Source organism: Balaenoptera ricei, chromosome 7 (assembly GCF_028023285.1).
Source record: "Balaenoptera ricei isolate mBalRic1 chromosome 7, mBalRic1.hap2, whole genome shotgun sequence".
NCBI classification, from domain to species: domain Eukaryota; kingdom Metazoa; phylum Chordata; class Mammalia; order Artiodactyla; family Balaenopteridae; genus Balaenoptera; species Balaenoptera ricei.
In genome coordinates, this window is record NC_082645.1 from 86,403,757 (window position 1) to 86,418,282 (window position 14,526).

Genomic DNA, 14,526 nt, shown 5'->3' on the forward strand with positions numbered 1-14,526 from the left:
TATTGAGCACTAGCTATGGACCAGACACTGGGAGTGGAGGACTGAACAAGACAATCAATGTCCCTGACCTAATGTCCCATGGCATTTCCATTCTAGTGCAGCAGTCAGAAGACTTTGTCTGTAAATATTTTAGGCTTTGTGGGCCATACATAACTACTTAACTTTGCTGTTGTAGTGTTAAAGCAGCCATAGATAATACATAAATGAATGAGAGTGACTACGTTCTAACTTTATTTATGGATACTGAAATTTGAATTTCATATAATTTTCATGTGTCATGAAATATTCTTAAATATTTCAAACACTTAAATATGTAAAAACCATTCTTAGAGCGTGGGCCACCCGTGGATCATAATTTGCCTACTCCTGTTCAAGTGGGAGAAACAGACACTAAGCAAAATAGTTACAGACAGTGATAACCACTTGGGAGGAAATAGGATAATGTTGGATGGAGATGATGGCTTGGGAGAAGTTCTCACTGATGAGGGGACATTTAAGTGGAGCACTAAGGATGAGAATGAGCCTATCCTCCGAAGAGATGGGGGAAGCATATTTTAGGAAGAAGGGAGACCAAGTGGAAAGGCCCTGAGGCAGGAAAGGACTTGAGAGTTTGGACACTAGTATATCTGGAGCTTGGTGAGCATGGGGACCAGGGGGAAGGTGATAAGAGATGAAGCTGAGAAGAGAGGCAGGAACCAGCTTTTAAAGCACCTTGTGGCATAAGTAGTTTAAATTTTACTCTAAGCATATGGGAAACCATTAAAAGGTTTTAAGCAGTGAAATGGCATGATCGATTTAATATTTTTAAAAACTCACTCTGGCTACTGTGATGAGAATGGATTGAAAAGGCATAAAATGAATGTAGGCAGCTGTTGCAGGAATCCAGGGGACAAATGGCATAGCTTCTACTCAAGTGGTGATGGTGATAGAGAGAAGTGGATGAGTGCAAGAAATGTATTTAGGAAATAGAAACGACATTAAATTTGCTGATGATCAACTATGATGTGTTAGTTCAGGTTCTTTGTGAAGTGGACAGGAAGATCAGATTAAACCTGCAAAAAGTTTATTGGGGGAGACACCTGTGAGGAAAAAATAGGGAAGGATCTGAAGGGGACTGAGAGAGCCTTTAGACTAGATGCAGATTAGGAAAAGTGGATATGATGCAGTTCAAGAAAGTTTCAGGAAAGCCAATGAGGAGTTTTCAAGCCAATGTCCCTCATCAAAGGAGTCTTATGTCTCCTAGGAATAGGCCTGCCTTAGTATCCCTGCCATACTCAGTCACTGGCTGGGAGCAGTCAGTGGGAAGTGCAGCCTGGAACACGGTGATAGATTTCAGAGCACAGTATGTGGAGTACATCAGTCAATAATGCTCCCTGTAATCAGACATCTGAGAGGTACGTTTTCGTGGCTGCCACATATGAAGGAAAGGGGAAATGCAGGATTACGTGTAAATTGTTGGCTGAACAGCTGAATGATGGTGCCATTTACTGAAATGGTGAATTATGGGAGAGATCAGAAGCTGTATTTTAGACTATTAAGACTGAGATGTTAAACAGGCCTACAAAGAGATCAAATAGCCATTGAATGAATCTGGAGCACAGGAGTGAGTACGGTGGTGCTGAAGGTGTGAATTTGGAAGGCATCAGCATTTAAAGCCATGGAACTGGATGAAATCACCCACATAAAGGGCAGGTAATTAAGAAGAAACAGGATGGAACACTGACTCCAATACTTAGATTTCAGGCTTAGAAGAAAGAGCCAGAGAGCAGGAGAGTATGAAGCTACAGGAACCAAGAAAGTAAAGTGTCATTTATGTCAAATGCTGCTAGGAGATCAAGAGTCCACCAGATATGATAATATAGGAGTTCTTGGTGACCTTGACAAGAGCAGTTTCAGTGCGGTGATAAGGATGCAAGCCCAGAGGAAAGTGGGTTGAAGCGTGAATGTGAGATGGCAGACTGGATATAACTCTGTAGAGAAGAAAGAGAAGGAGAGAAATAGGGCTGTGGTTGAGGTGGGAGACAAAGTCAAGGGATGGAGTTTTAGAATGAGAGTCACTAGAGCAGGCTATGCTGATGGAAATGATCCAATAGGTAGGTAGAGATTGGTGATGCAGTGGAAAAGGGGGGACAACTGAGGGAATGAAATGCTTGAGAAGGCAAAAGGGTCCTGGAGCCAGAGCACGAGGAATTTCTGTTTGACAAGAGCAGGGATAGGAGGTAAAACAGACAAGATAGATTTCAGTTCAGGTAAAGTGGTAGATTTCACAGTGGGAAAATGAGGAAATTCTGATTGAATGGCTTCTACTTCCTCAATTAAGTCTAAAGCAAGGTCAGAGGCTAAGAGTAAAGGTGATGAGGGGTGGAAGAGGTTTGAGGAAGGAGGATAATGTATGAATTCCTTTTCTTGAGAAATTGAAAGGGCAGACTTTCTATAGAAACATGACAGGATTGCTCGGAGAGAACGAGAGCCTGTTTGAAGATTGTAATCATTATACATGGATGGCAAACTAGTCATCCCATTTATGACTTTTACCCAGCAACACTCAACAGCTTCAGTGTAGGTGCTGTTGAGGAAGTAGATCATTGGACTCAGCTAAGGTTGAGATTTAATCAAGTGATGTGATACAAGGAGAGAGGGGTGAGAGTTGAGGATGTTTGTAAGTGATTGAGTCCCATGGAGGACCATGGACTCTAAGCTGGATAAGGAGGGAAATAACTATATAACAGTGTGATGGATAGTGAAAAAGTAGTGAAGTTAATGGATTGGAGATCTCAGAGAAATTGAGGAATTATTTAAATAGGAGTACAAGAGTAAGTGAGCTGGAAGAATTGGAGGCAGTAGTCAAAGAATATCACACTTGAATTCAAGATTTTGGAGGTCATTCAATGACCATAATGCCAAGGTTCCAGGCTGAGATGGGGTGGAAGAAAAGTTAATGGAGGTGAGAAGTTTAAGGGATGATTATTATTAGATGAGTTTCCCCATAAATAGCAATGTCCACAAGAGTGGAGCAGGGGTAGAGAGAAAGATGATGAAACAGAAGCTAATGTCATCAATAATGGATGATTAGAAGAACCTTAGCAGACTACACTGCGGAGACAAAGAGAGATACTGTGTCCAGATGGCTACAGTTCAGATCAGCTAGGGCTTAGACAAAGGAAGGAGGAAAAATTGTTTGTTAGCAGTGGTGGGAGAAGAGAGGACACCAACCCTGGATCTGAAGTATGTGGGGAGTGGAAGGAAAAGTAGTCACTTCCTGAGGGGGCTACAGACTACAGAGGAAGTAAGTAGGTCCTCTAGGAGCAGAGAACGCGCATTAAAAAAAAGATGGGATGTTTATAAAAGGGAATTTTAAAGGGCTCAGTGGAAGTGTTCGAGAGGAATAGGAAGAATGGGGGATTGGCTCAGAGGGGCAGACATACTGGCAATATGGGACTAGGACCCCAGATAGCAGTGGACAACTTGAGGGTTTGGAACTATTGGGGTGATTAAGGTAAACAGGGATCTGAGCCATGATGAGAACAGTCCTAATGTTCTATTAGTGCAAAGTTGAAGCCAAAACCCAGGTATTTAGCTCAGTAGTATTGGGTCACCTCACCCTCTGGCTGCTCCCAATTCTATGGTAAACTGAGTGAATGCACAGGTCTTATAAGGAACCCAAGCATTAAGAAAGCCTTTGGGTGACTATTCCCTCCACCAGCTCTCACAGAAGTAAAAGATAATCCTAACTCTGATGCATAGGAGCTTGCGGGGAAGGGAGATAGGAAGCACCAGATAAATCAGAGCCTGAGTCATAGACCTGATCAGACTCAAGACTACCCTCCTCTTCTGGTTCTTCCTGGAATGGGAAAGATAGAGACTTGTCATGATTGAGGAGGAGTAAATAACTTTATGTTCATCCTTTAGGAAAAGATTCCCAAACCATAAGCAGCCCCCTCCTTCCAACCCAGGACAAGGTATTGGAAAGAGAATGAGGTGTCTGGTTGCACCTTTACTCACAAAACCTGAATGAGCTGCATTGTTTTTCTTTTAAAAATTCCTTCTGCAGAGTGTTATTTTCCATCAAAATAACACTAGGGGTGGAATTCCTGAGTAGCTAACATAATAGCAGCCATCACAGTGTAAATCTGAATCTCCCAAATCATTCTCCAAAAAGCTGAATACAGAATAGATAACAAATAAAACTGCACAAAACCCATGCCATCTGCATAACTAAGAGAGAATGCCCAAACTTCAAATTATCTGGAAGAAGAAAAATAAAAACCAAATCTTGGCAAGCTGTGTCCCATTCTCCTGCCACAAAAAAAGAAGAAGGCTCTTGGTGGACCTATGATTGATCTAAGATAACCACTTCCTCTGTGCTTTTGTGCTAAAATACTGGTAAAGAACCCTCGTAGATCAAAGCACTTACTATGTAGTTTTAAAAATTAAAGCTGCACATAATTCAAGGTGACAGTGTGTGAAAACCATTGTTTCTGGTATCGAAGGGAAAAAAAAGGAATGGAGAGGCACCTTTTGGAACTTGGTGAAGAGGAAAAGAAGTAAAAGGAAATTTAGGGTCAAGTAAGAAAAACAAGATCCAAAGCTGTGAAAATATGCAATCTTTAGCCCATATCACTCACACACACATACATACATACATAGACATAAACGCACAAGAATCATCCATTAAGAAAGTATTTCACTGCAGAAGAGGACACCCTTGAACCTGAAATCTTATAAACCATTCAAAAATCTTTGAAATGAATAGATGAAAACAGAGTAAATATACACAAAGATATTATAAGAAGAAAACAGAAAACAAGACAACTTCAGCTGATAAAAAGTGCTTTCCCCCCAAAAAACTAACCCAAAGTAGGAAAAAACCCAAAAAAAACTACAGCACAAACTCCAAAGTGAATTAAATATCCACTTTGGGAATATGAAAAACCACCTTGAACCAGAAATTCAAAAATTAAGAAATAGAAACAAACAAAAAAAGAAACAGGAAGAAATGAGAAGGGAATAGGTTGAATCCAGGAAAGAAAATAGGAGAAAAAGACAAAAATTATCACAGAAGTGAAGAATAAATTGCAAAGATTCTGGGGGGAAATAAGATCAAGTGAAAATTTAATAAGGGAAATTGAAAAAAGGCAGAAAAATAACCAAGATAATGAAAATGAGATACAAAGTTAAAAGTAATTAGGGTCAGAGAGAAGTGGTTGAAATGAAAGAGAAAGAAGAAAAAACATACAAATAATGGCAGTCCCTAAACTGCCTAAACAAAATGATGAAACAGGACTAATATTTAAAATCCAAAAAATGTTCAGAATGTGAAAGAAGATATATTGATAATTCTATATATCCGTAAATTACATGGGGAAATTAAACCAGAATTGTCAGCTCCCAAATATATGCAAGTAAAGCTATTGGACTTCAAAGGTAAAGAAAAAATACCTAAGCCTTCAAACAGAAAAGATAAGAAATTACAAGGACAAGAGAATTAAACTGGGACCAGCCTGCTCAAAAATAACATATAAGAAAGGCAGCAGTGGAATAGCATTTTTTAAAAAACACAAAGAAAAAAAAAATGTAAATCAAGGATATTCAGTCAACCTGTCCTTCAAGTATCAAGGCAATAGAAAATGAGTTTTTAACATGAAAAATTCAGGGAATTTTGTATACATGAGCCTTTCTTGAAGAATCTTTGAAAAAATGATTTCCATTCAACCAAGTAGCAAAACTTCATCAAAAGACGTGATGGCAATCATTCACTATATTTAATGTTGACCTAAAACTAAAACCAGGTGAGAACAAAGCTCAAAGAATAATGTTATATGTAATGTGTAACTGGTTCTAACATAGCAGAAATAATGCAAGTAAAAATGGGAGGAGGGAGAGAGAAAGAAGAAAGTAGAATAAGTTCATTGATTGTGATATAGCAATAGGTGAGGGTTAAAGGATAATATTAAAATTGACAAATCAGATAATAAAAGGTTAAGTTAGAAAGACAACTAAGGGCTTTATAAAAGGTATGAGGACAAAGATAACCACTAGAATAACACTACAAACTTTCCTAAATACAAAAAGAAACTTTAAAAATCAAAAGAACAAGGAAAAAACATTATGTACAGAAAGAAATGTAACAACTATAACAATATTAATGTCATTGATATTAGATAAAATAATTTAAACATAAAATAATATGACAGTGGGACTAAATATATGCCATATTAATAAACATGGATAGGTTTAACTTATTAAAAGAAAAAATATTTTCAATTTGATTCACAAAGAAAGCTGCTGAAAATGAGACATGCCTAAATCAGAATGTCAGAAAGTCTAAAACTAAAAGAAGGGGTAAAGGTTTACTAGGCAACTGGAAATGATAAGTAAGTGGAGGTTATGATCCTGATATCAAAGTAGAATTTAAACCAAAATGCATTAAATTAGACAAAGAAGGACATGTTTTAATGTCCCAATTCACAATGAATATATAACAGTTATAAATTCTATTCACCAAATAACTCAGCAACACATTTATAAAGCAAAAATCGTAGGACATGCAAAGAAACATGGAGAGAAATACGTTAGTAGCAGGAAACTTTTAATATGCCACTTTCAGTACATGTAGACCAAGTAAACAAAAAATAAGTGAGGGAAAGAAATATAGATGTAATTAGCATAATTAATAAGGTAGATCTTATGGATATTTTTACTTTGGACCCTGAAAGTAGAGAATACAGTAGTAACAGAAGATAAAATGTTTTAGAATTAAGTTATCAAGAAATGTGCAAATCTTATATGAGAAAAATTTTAAAGCACTCCTGAAAGATACAAAAATGGACTTGAAACAAATGAAAGACATTCCTTAATATCATAAAGATACCAGTTTTATCTAAGTTATTTTATAAATTTAACAAGTACCAATAAGATTTTTATGGAGTTAGACAAGTTGTCATTAAAATTTATATGGAAAAATAAGCATGCAAAAATAGCCAGGAAAACGTTGAAAAAGAAAAGTTTATGAGAGATACTAGCCCTACCAGTTGTTAAAATACAATATAAATCTGGTTTGTTTATCTACTCATGGTACTGGTGCATAAATTGACAAATAGACCAGTGTAATAAAATAGGAAGTCCCAGAAATAGATTCAAATACATATGGAAATTTAGTATGTGACAAACATGGTATCTCAAATCACTTGGGAAAAGATGGACATTTTAATAAATCCTGGTGGGACAACTGGTTTGCTATTTGGAGAAAGATAAAATTAGAACCAAGTCTCACATTATAATCAAGAATAAACTCCAAATGGACCAGGGATATAAATGTCAAAGATGAAACCTTGTAAGTACTAGAAGAAACCATGTATGATTTTCTCTATAGCCTGGATGTAGGAAAAGACTTTCTAACTATGACTTGAAATTCAGATGCAATAAAAAATAAAATTGATACATTTGACTATGTTAAAAAAACCTTTTGAACAACAAACAATAAACAATGACAAGAGACAAATTACTAACAGGGAGACAATTTGCACACACACATTTCTCAAAAATACGAAAATATCTTCAAAAATCACTCATTATAAGTGAAATGCAAATTAAATCTACCCCAATGCTACAACTCCAACAGTATGAAAATTCTATACACAAAGTTAGTCATTGTAGTATTATGTGTAATTGCAAAATATCAGAAAAAACCTAAATCCCTATACATAGGAGAGTGTGTGAATAAACTGTGGTACACCCATACAGCAGAGTACTCTGAAGGTGTAAAAAGAATGAGGTCATTTTCTGTGAACTAATGTAGAGTGATTTCCAGGATATTTTGTTAAGTGAAAAAGACAAAATGCAAGCATTTTTATACTATGTCACCTTTTGTGTAAGAAAGAATGTGAAATGAGAAAACATACATGTATCTAATCATTTGTACAAATAGAAACACAGGAAGCATAAACCAGAAACTATTAAGATTAGATACCTATAGCTGGCTAAGTAATGGCCACCAAAAATATCCAGGTCCTAGTCCCTGGAACCTGTGAATGTTACCTTATATGGAAAAAGGGTCTTTGTAGATACCATTAAATTAGGTATCTTGAGGGAATTCCCTGGCAGTCCAGTGGTTAGGACTCTGCACTTCCACTGCAGGGTGCAAGGGTTCAATCCCTGGTAGGGGAACTAAGGTTCCACATGCCGTGCAGCATGGCCAAAAAATAAATAAATAAACAAATAAATAAGGTATCTTGAGATGGAGAGATTATCTGGGATTATCAAGGTAGGTCCTAAATGTAATCACAAGTATCCTTATAAGAGGCAGGCAGAGGGAGATTTGACTACCGGCAGATGAGAAAGTCTTGTGATGGAAACAGAGGGAAGCAGAGTCAGAAGATGTTATGCTGTTGGTTCTGAAAATGGAGTTGAGGAATGTAAGGAATGCAGCTCTAGACACTGGAAAAGGCAAGGAAACAGATTCTCCTCTAGAGCTTCCATGGGAGCTTGCTCCTGCTCTCACCTTGATTTTAGCCCCATAAGACTCCTTTCAGACTTCTGGCCTCCAGAACTATCAAAGAATAAATTTCAGTTGTTTTAAACTACTAAGTTTGTGGTAATCTGTTACAGCAGCAATAGGAAACTAACACAGGTGGTAAGGAATTAGGAGTGAGAAACAGAAAGAAGAAAGGAAGAGAGTGACACTTTTGAATACACCTATTTATAAAGTTCTGGCTTTTGAAACTAGTTAATGTTTCTCATACTAAAACATAAGAAAATAAACATACATGCACATAAAGATAGGGAAAAACTCTAAAACTATATACAAGTAGACCTAAGTAAACCTAACCGTAGTTCAAATGAATAGCGTAGTCACGCTGAAGCGAGGGGGAAAACTAATGAATCCAAGTAACTTCAGATCACTGTATTTGATGACATACCCTTAAACTTAAGATTTTAAAAAGAACAGTAAACAAATTTTCAAGTCTAGTTAAGTTTTCACAGAGGTATGGGGTAGCAACTCTGAAGTTACTTTCTATGAATTCTAGGACTGAGCAAAAAGTAAATACATGGTAAATAATAGGAACCAAATTTCTCACTGTTAGAAAAGTAGTTATATACATTAAAAAGGAAAATGCTAGAATGTATTCAAGACCCCTGTATTAGTTTCCTGTGGCTACTATAACAGATTCCCACAAACGGGGTGGCTTAGAGCAACAGAAATTTATCCTCTCACAATTCTGGCAGCCAGGAGTCCAAAATCAAGGGGTCAGCATATCTGCACTCCCTCTGAAGGCTCTAGGGGAATCTGTTTCTTGCCTCTTCCAGCTTCTGGTGACTGTTGGCATTGCTGAGATTGTGACTGCAGCTCTTTCTGTTCCATCCTTCTCTGCATGTGAATTTGTGTGTCAAATTTCTCTCTGCCTGTCTCTCATAAGGACACTTGTGGTGAGATTTAGGCCTCATCTGATAATCCAGGATAATCTCCTCATCTCAAAATCCTTAAATCTTCAAGGACTCTTTTGCAAAATAAGGTAACATTCACAAGTTCCAGGGATTAGGAAGTCAATATATCTTTGGGGGGGGGCATTTTTTCAACCTACCACAACCCCCAGGTCACATGAACTGTCCCCTGTGTGGCTTCCTGGATCTACAACCAAATAGGAATCATTCTTTCCTTTGCTACTGTCGTGGCAATGAACCTGGACCACCTTGTGTTGTTATCATTGTATGTGTCAGATCTGGTTGTCTCTAAAATTCTTTGACAGCTCAAACTTTCCTTCATTATAACCTCATAGGACCTAGCACCTATTAGCTGTTTATCCTTTTTTCTAACTTCTACCGATCTCTATATACTGCATTACTTACACATTAAAATGGCAAATATGATCTTAAGAAAACCACCTATGTCATCAACCCTAATAAAATTAGGGTGATAGAGAAGATACATGATGTTTTGTGAGTTTAAAAAATTATGAGTTGTCCTTTAATTGAGAAAAGTACTTCACATGTGCTTTAATGGTGAATGTAGCAAAGTTTTCTACAGCCAACTGTTACGATAAATATTTAGCTACTTATAGGCTCCTGCCTTGGCTGAGAAAAATTTGATTTGATGACCTTATTTGTTTGAGTTTATTTATACTCATTGTCTAAATTTTTACTTTGGGAGAAATCTGCAATCTAGTGTATTTATCTTTTCCCTCTCAAATTCCACAGTGTTTTAGTCAGCAAGCAACCGAGTTTGAACCCAGTGCTTTTTATATTTCTTTCCACGACTAACTGTATCTTAAGAGATCCTAACCTTGTATAGTGGTTGATATGATAGCAGCTGAGAGTTTTAGGCACAAACTAATTATTTCCTTTCATTCTGTTAGAGAAACTGTTTACAGAGATGGGGAGGTTTTGGTTCTTGTCTAAATAATGTCCCTGACCTTAGTTTTTACTAAAGCATCAAAATGTTTTAAATGTAGAGATGGCTTTTTAAGGAAGCAACTGTTTTAAATAAAATGATAGGTAATAGTCTTATATTCGTATGATTTTGAAAGCTTACAAAGCACTTTTGTTTTTAAACTCATCTATGCCTACATCTGGTCTTTCATCTTTCCTTCCTGCCTCAGAGGAAGAGGCAACCCTTCAGCCCAGGGCTTAGCCCTTGTTCCAACCTCTGCATCCATGGAACTCTGCTCCACCATCCTGTGTCATCCATTCTCCTTTTTCTACCAACCCTTCCTCCAGCCTATGCAAAGAATACAAACCCTCCTTCCACCTTGGTGCCCCGGAGCTATTGTCACTTCTCTTTTCATCTTCAACGAATTGTCTGCTCTCTCATCTTTGCATGCTCTCTGCTGCATCCTAACTGTTAACCCCGGAGCTGTTTGGGCTCACATCTCCAGCTGCATAAGACAAAGTTGGCTGTCTCCTCATTGAAATGAGCTCCTCTCTTGGCCTCTGTGAAGCCTATGTCTCCTCTTCCCTCTCACTGCCTTTCTTGCTGCCCTTTCATCTTTCCTCCCTGCACTGATGCTTACCAGGGTTCTACCTTCTACTCTCCTTGTGCTTCTAAACACTCTCCCTCCTTAACTTAATCGATTCCACTGATTTCTGTTACTGTTCACTGCTGACTCCCAAGTCCAGACATCTCTTTTGAGCTCCACGTTTTATACCTGTGTGTCTGCTGGACGTTACCTCCTACACATCCCAAAGGGACTTCAAAACAGCAGAATTCATTATTATCCACAGCTGCTATTCCTTCGCATTTGCAGTGAGGAGTAGAAGGGAGACGGGATATGTGATAAGGAAGGGTGTGGACGGAGACCACTTGGGACCCTCTCCAACAGCCAGGGGAATGTCCTCATGGAGAGAACTCTGGAGATGTGGGCTTCAGGGCCCTGCGTTGTTGGATGGTGCATGTAAATGTAAGCCCCTTAGTAAAGCTAGTGAGCACAACAGCTGACTTTGCAATCCCTCCCCAAGCTTCCAGCTTGTATTGTTTGAAGTTTATCACTGGAAATCTTGAGGAAAGAAATGCTTAAGTCTTTTTGGAATTCCCTGTGGAGGCACAGAGTAGAGGTTGGGAAGTAGACACTGCCCCCACCCCCCCACCCCAATATAGTCCAGCACGTGGACTAGTGTCGTGTAGGTGAAAGAGCTGCAATGAGAACTACTGCTAGAGGTTATGCAGCCAGACAAATGATAGACCAAGACCCCTGATGATTTTATCCGTCCCCAGAGAAGCCTCCTTCCACACATACATATACCTAGAGCAGAGAGAAGAATGCTTGGTGTCCCTATTACATCTTCCCTGTACTTGCCTAAATCAAAGAAACAGTCTCAAATCACCTCCAGTCTCTACTTATAGAAATGTATGGGAATGGATAGTTTGCCCATCAGCCTCATTGATCTTCACCTCTAGCATAATGCCAAAAGGGACTCCCCAAAAATGTATACTGAAGAAAAAGAGGAGGCTGGCAAGCGGGCAGCCTGATGAAATTCACATGATGGACGCCATGCCTTGAAACCGAAGTGGCAGATGACAAGTCACTTATCCTCTTTCAAAGAGGCCCAGGCCAGACTGCCTGGGTTTAAATCCCAGCTATGCTGCTTACTAAACTTTGCAGAAGTTACTCAAATATTCTGTGCCTCAGTTTCCTCAACCATAAAAAGGAAATAATAGTACCTACCACATAGGATCGTTGTGACAACTTAAAAGGCATATAAAGGGCCTGACACGGGGCTTAGGAAATGGTAAGCACTTGACAAATGTTATCTGTTGCAATTATAATTATTACCTGTCCCTCACCGGGCATAGCAGGAAGTCTTCTCATTAATGAGAATAGAAATAATGGTTGTAGTAAGGTAGCATCAAATACTGAAACAAACCTTTGTCATTCTTTTGGTTGCCCAGCTCAAAATGCCCTTCCTGAGTCTAGGTGGGAGGCAGAGATGGCCTCTCACTAAGAATCTGATAAAGCCAGATACAGGCTGAATGTTCAGGACTCCCTTGCAGCTAGGGTTTGTAGCCTGTCATCCAGGCTTGACCAGTCAGGCACACCCAACCCAGGCCTAGCAACAGGAGCTAGTGATGCCAAGTGGCAGGGGTGGGGAGCACTGCCATACAGTATGCCCACTTTTCCCAGAGGTAGCAGCAGTGACAGTGATGGTCCCAACAGCAGCATTCAAAGCCACTGCTGGCTCTGCAGGATCAGCAGCAACTTCACAGGCTGTGACTGTGGCTGGGTCCTTGTCCACTGCCAGAGCCCCTGTTCCTGCCTGTTTTCCAAGCCTGTATCTCTATACTCTCCAGAAATGCTTGAAATAACCCAGTGTCCTTTTCTGCTTCTATCAGATTAGGTTAATTTTTCTTGGGCTAATTTTCAACCTGCCAGACTGATATGGATTATCAGATCAGATGGTTTAATAAAATATATGTACACTATTTCTACTGTTTTATTGGCTTATTGATTTGCAGTGTGGTTCTACGTGGCTCCTGTTCAGGGACTGTTTTTCTTGGATGATTTTTGTTTTAGTAGTGCTGAGATGGTAAAGAGGATTGTTCATTCTTATTGTTGTTTGGCAGGAAGCTTTCCTCTTCTGCCTTTCCCTCCTTCCTCTTTTTTGGTGTGTGTTTGGGGTATGGGTCAGGACAATCAAATTTTAATTGACTGGAATCTACTCTTAGGTAGAGAAAATCAGGTGACTAATGAGTACGAAAATTAAGGAGATTGAGAGGAGCAAAATCAGTGCCCTGAGCAGGAGAGTATCCCAACACAACTGTGAACTCATTTAATTTACAGATAAGGAGCTTGGAACAAAGAACCCAAAGGTAACGTGTGTTCAATACAGCTAACTGTATCTTCACACTCCTAGCCCAGGGCTTCTGGCTCTATACATTTGCCTCCACCTAAGAGGCAAATGACCTAAAAGCAAGTTGAGGTCAGGTTAAATTCAGCCCAGTCAATTATACTTTTTAGGTTTATGATTTTGTATGATAAGAATTTACATTTTCAAGAGCTTTTTATAATTTACAGGCATTTGGTTCATTAAATTCTCTGAACTGCTCTGACATAAGGTACATATAATATATATTGAGCATTTAATGTGTCAGGCTGGGTACACAGGATATAGAGCTAGTTAACCCCTTGATAACCAGAAATTTCTATAATCAATATATTTCATTTTAAACCACTATTATTGAAGTTTTTACTGTAGTATAGACTGTTATTTTAGCAGGCAGCCAATCAATGAAAACTGTTCTACTTACACAAGACTCACATGGCTAGATCTCAATGGAGACCAATCTTGAAATATATTTAAGATCTAACTCAAAACCATGTTTTGCATCATTTGTCTAGATTCTCTAAAGTAAAATGGAAAGTTGTGATTCTCAAATGTCCCCAAATGAACAAAATGTTGACAAGAATATGAAGTTGATTGCATCACTGTATAATTAATTATTAAAACCTAGATTTAACAAGCTATTTTCGTTTTCAATCTAATGGCATACAAAGAGGAAATTTTATTCTCTGTATAGTTTTTCTAAATTCTTTGTATGGATTATGAAAGTCACTTGTGAAAGGAAACTAAGCTAATTGACCTGTAACATAAAGAGAGTAATATATATTTTTGTGTAGCTCTGAATCACAGAAAATGCCATTCTTGTATATTTAGCTAAAACAAACCATTAATATAAGACCTAAGTATTAATGAGATCCAGGATTTTCAACGAAATTTCATTGCCGCTTTCCCCTCGAAAAGTTAAAAGAAAAATGGGGAGGGCTTTTAAGTGAAAACTAAATGACGCTGCTGGCATCATAGTGCAAAGATGCAGAAGAACTGGTAAAATGTGGGCGGGCAGCCTCACAGTAACGTCAGAAACAACAAAAACTTTCCAACAGGCTTCAGGTGGCTGTCAAGCCTTTTAAACATCTGACTCACAAAGGTAGCTTTATCAAAGGAGCGTTTTCTTTTTCAAAAACATTAGGAAACAGCGCAACAGAACGGGCTCAAAGCCTTCCACCCAGGCTGAGTCGCCCCTGGCTTGCCTGGACA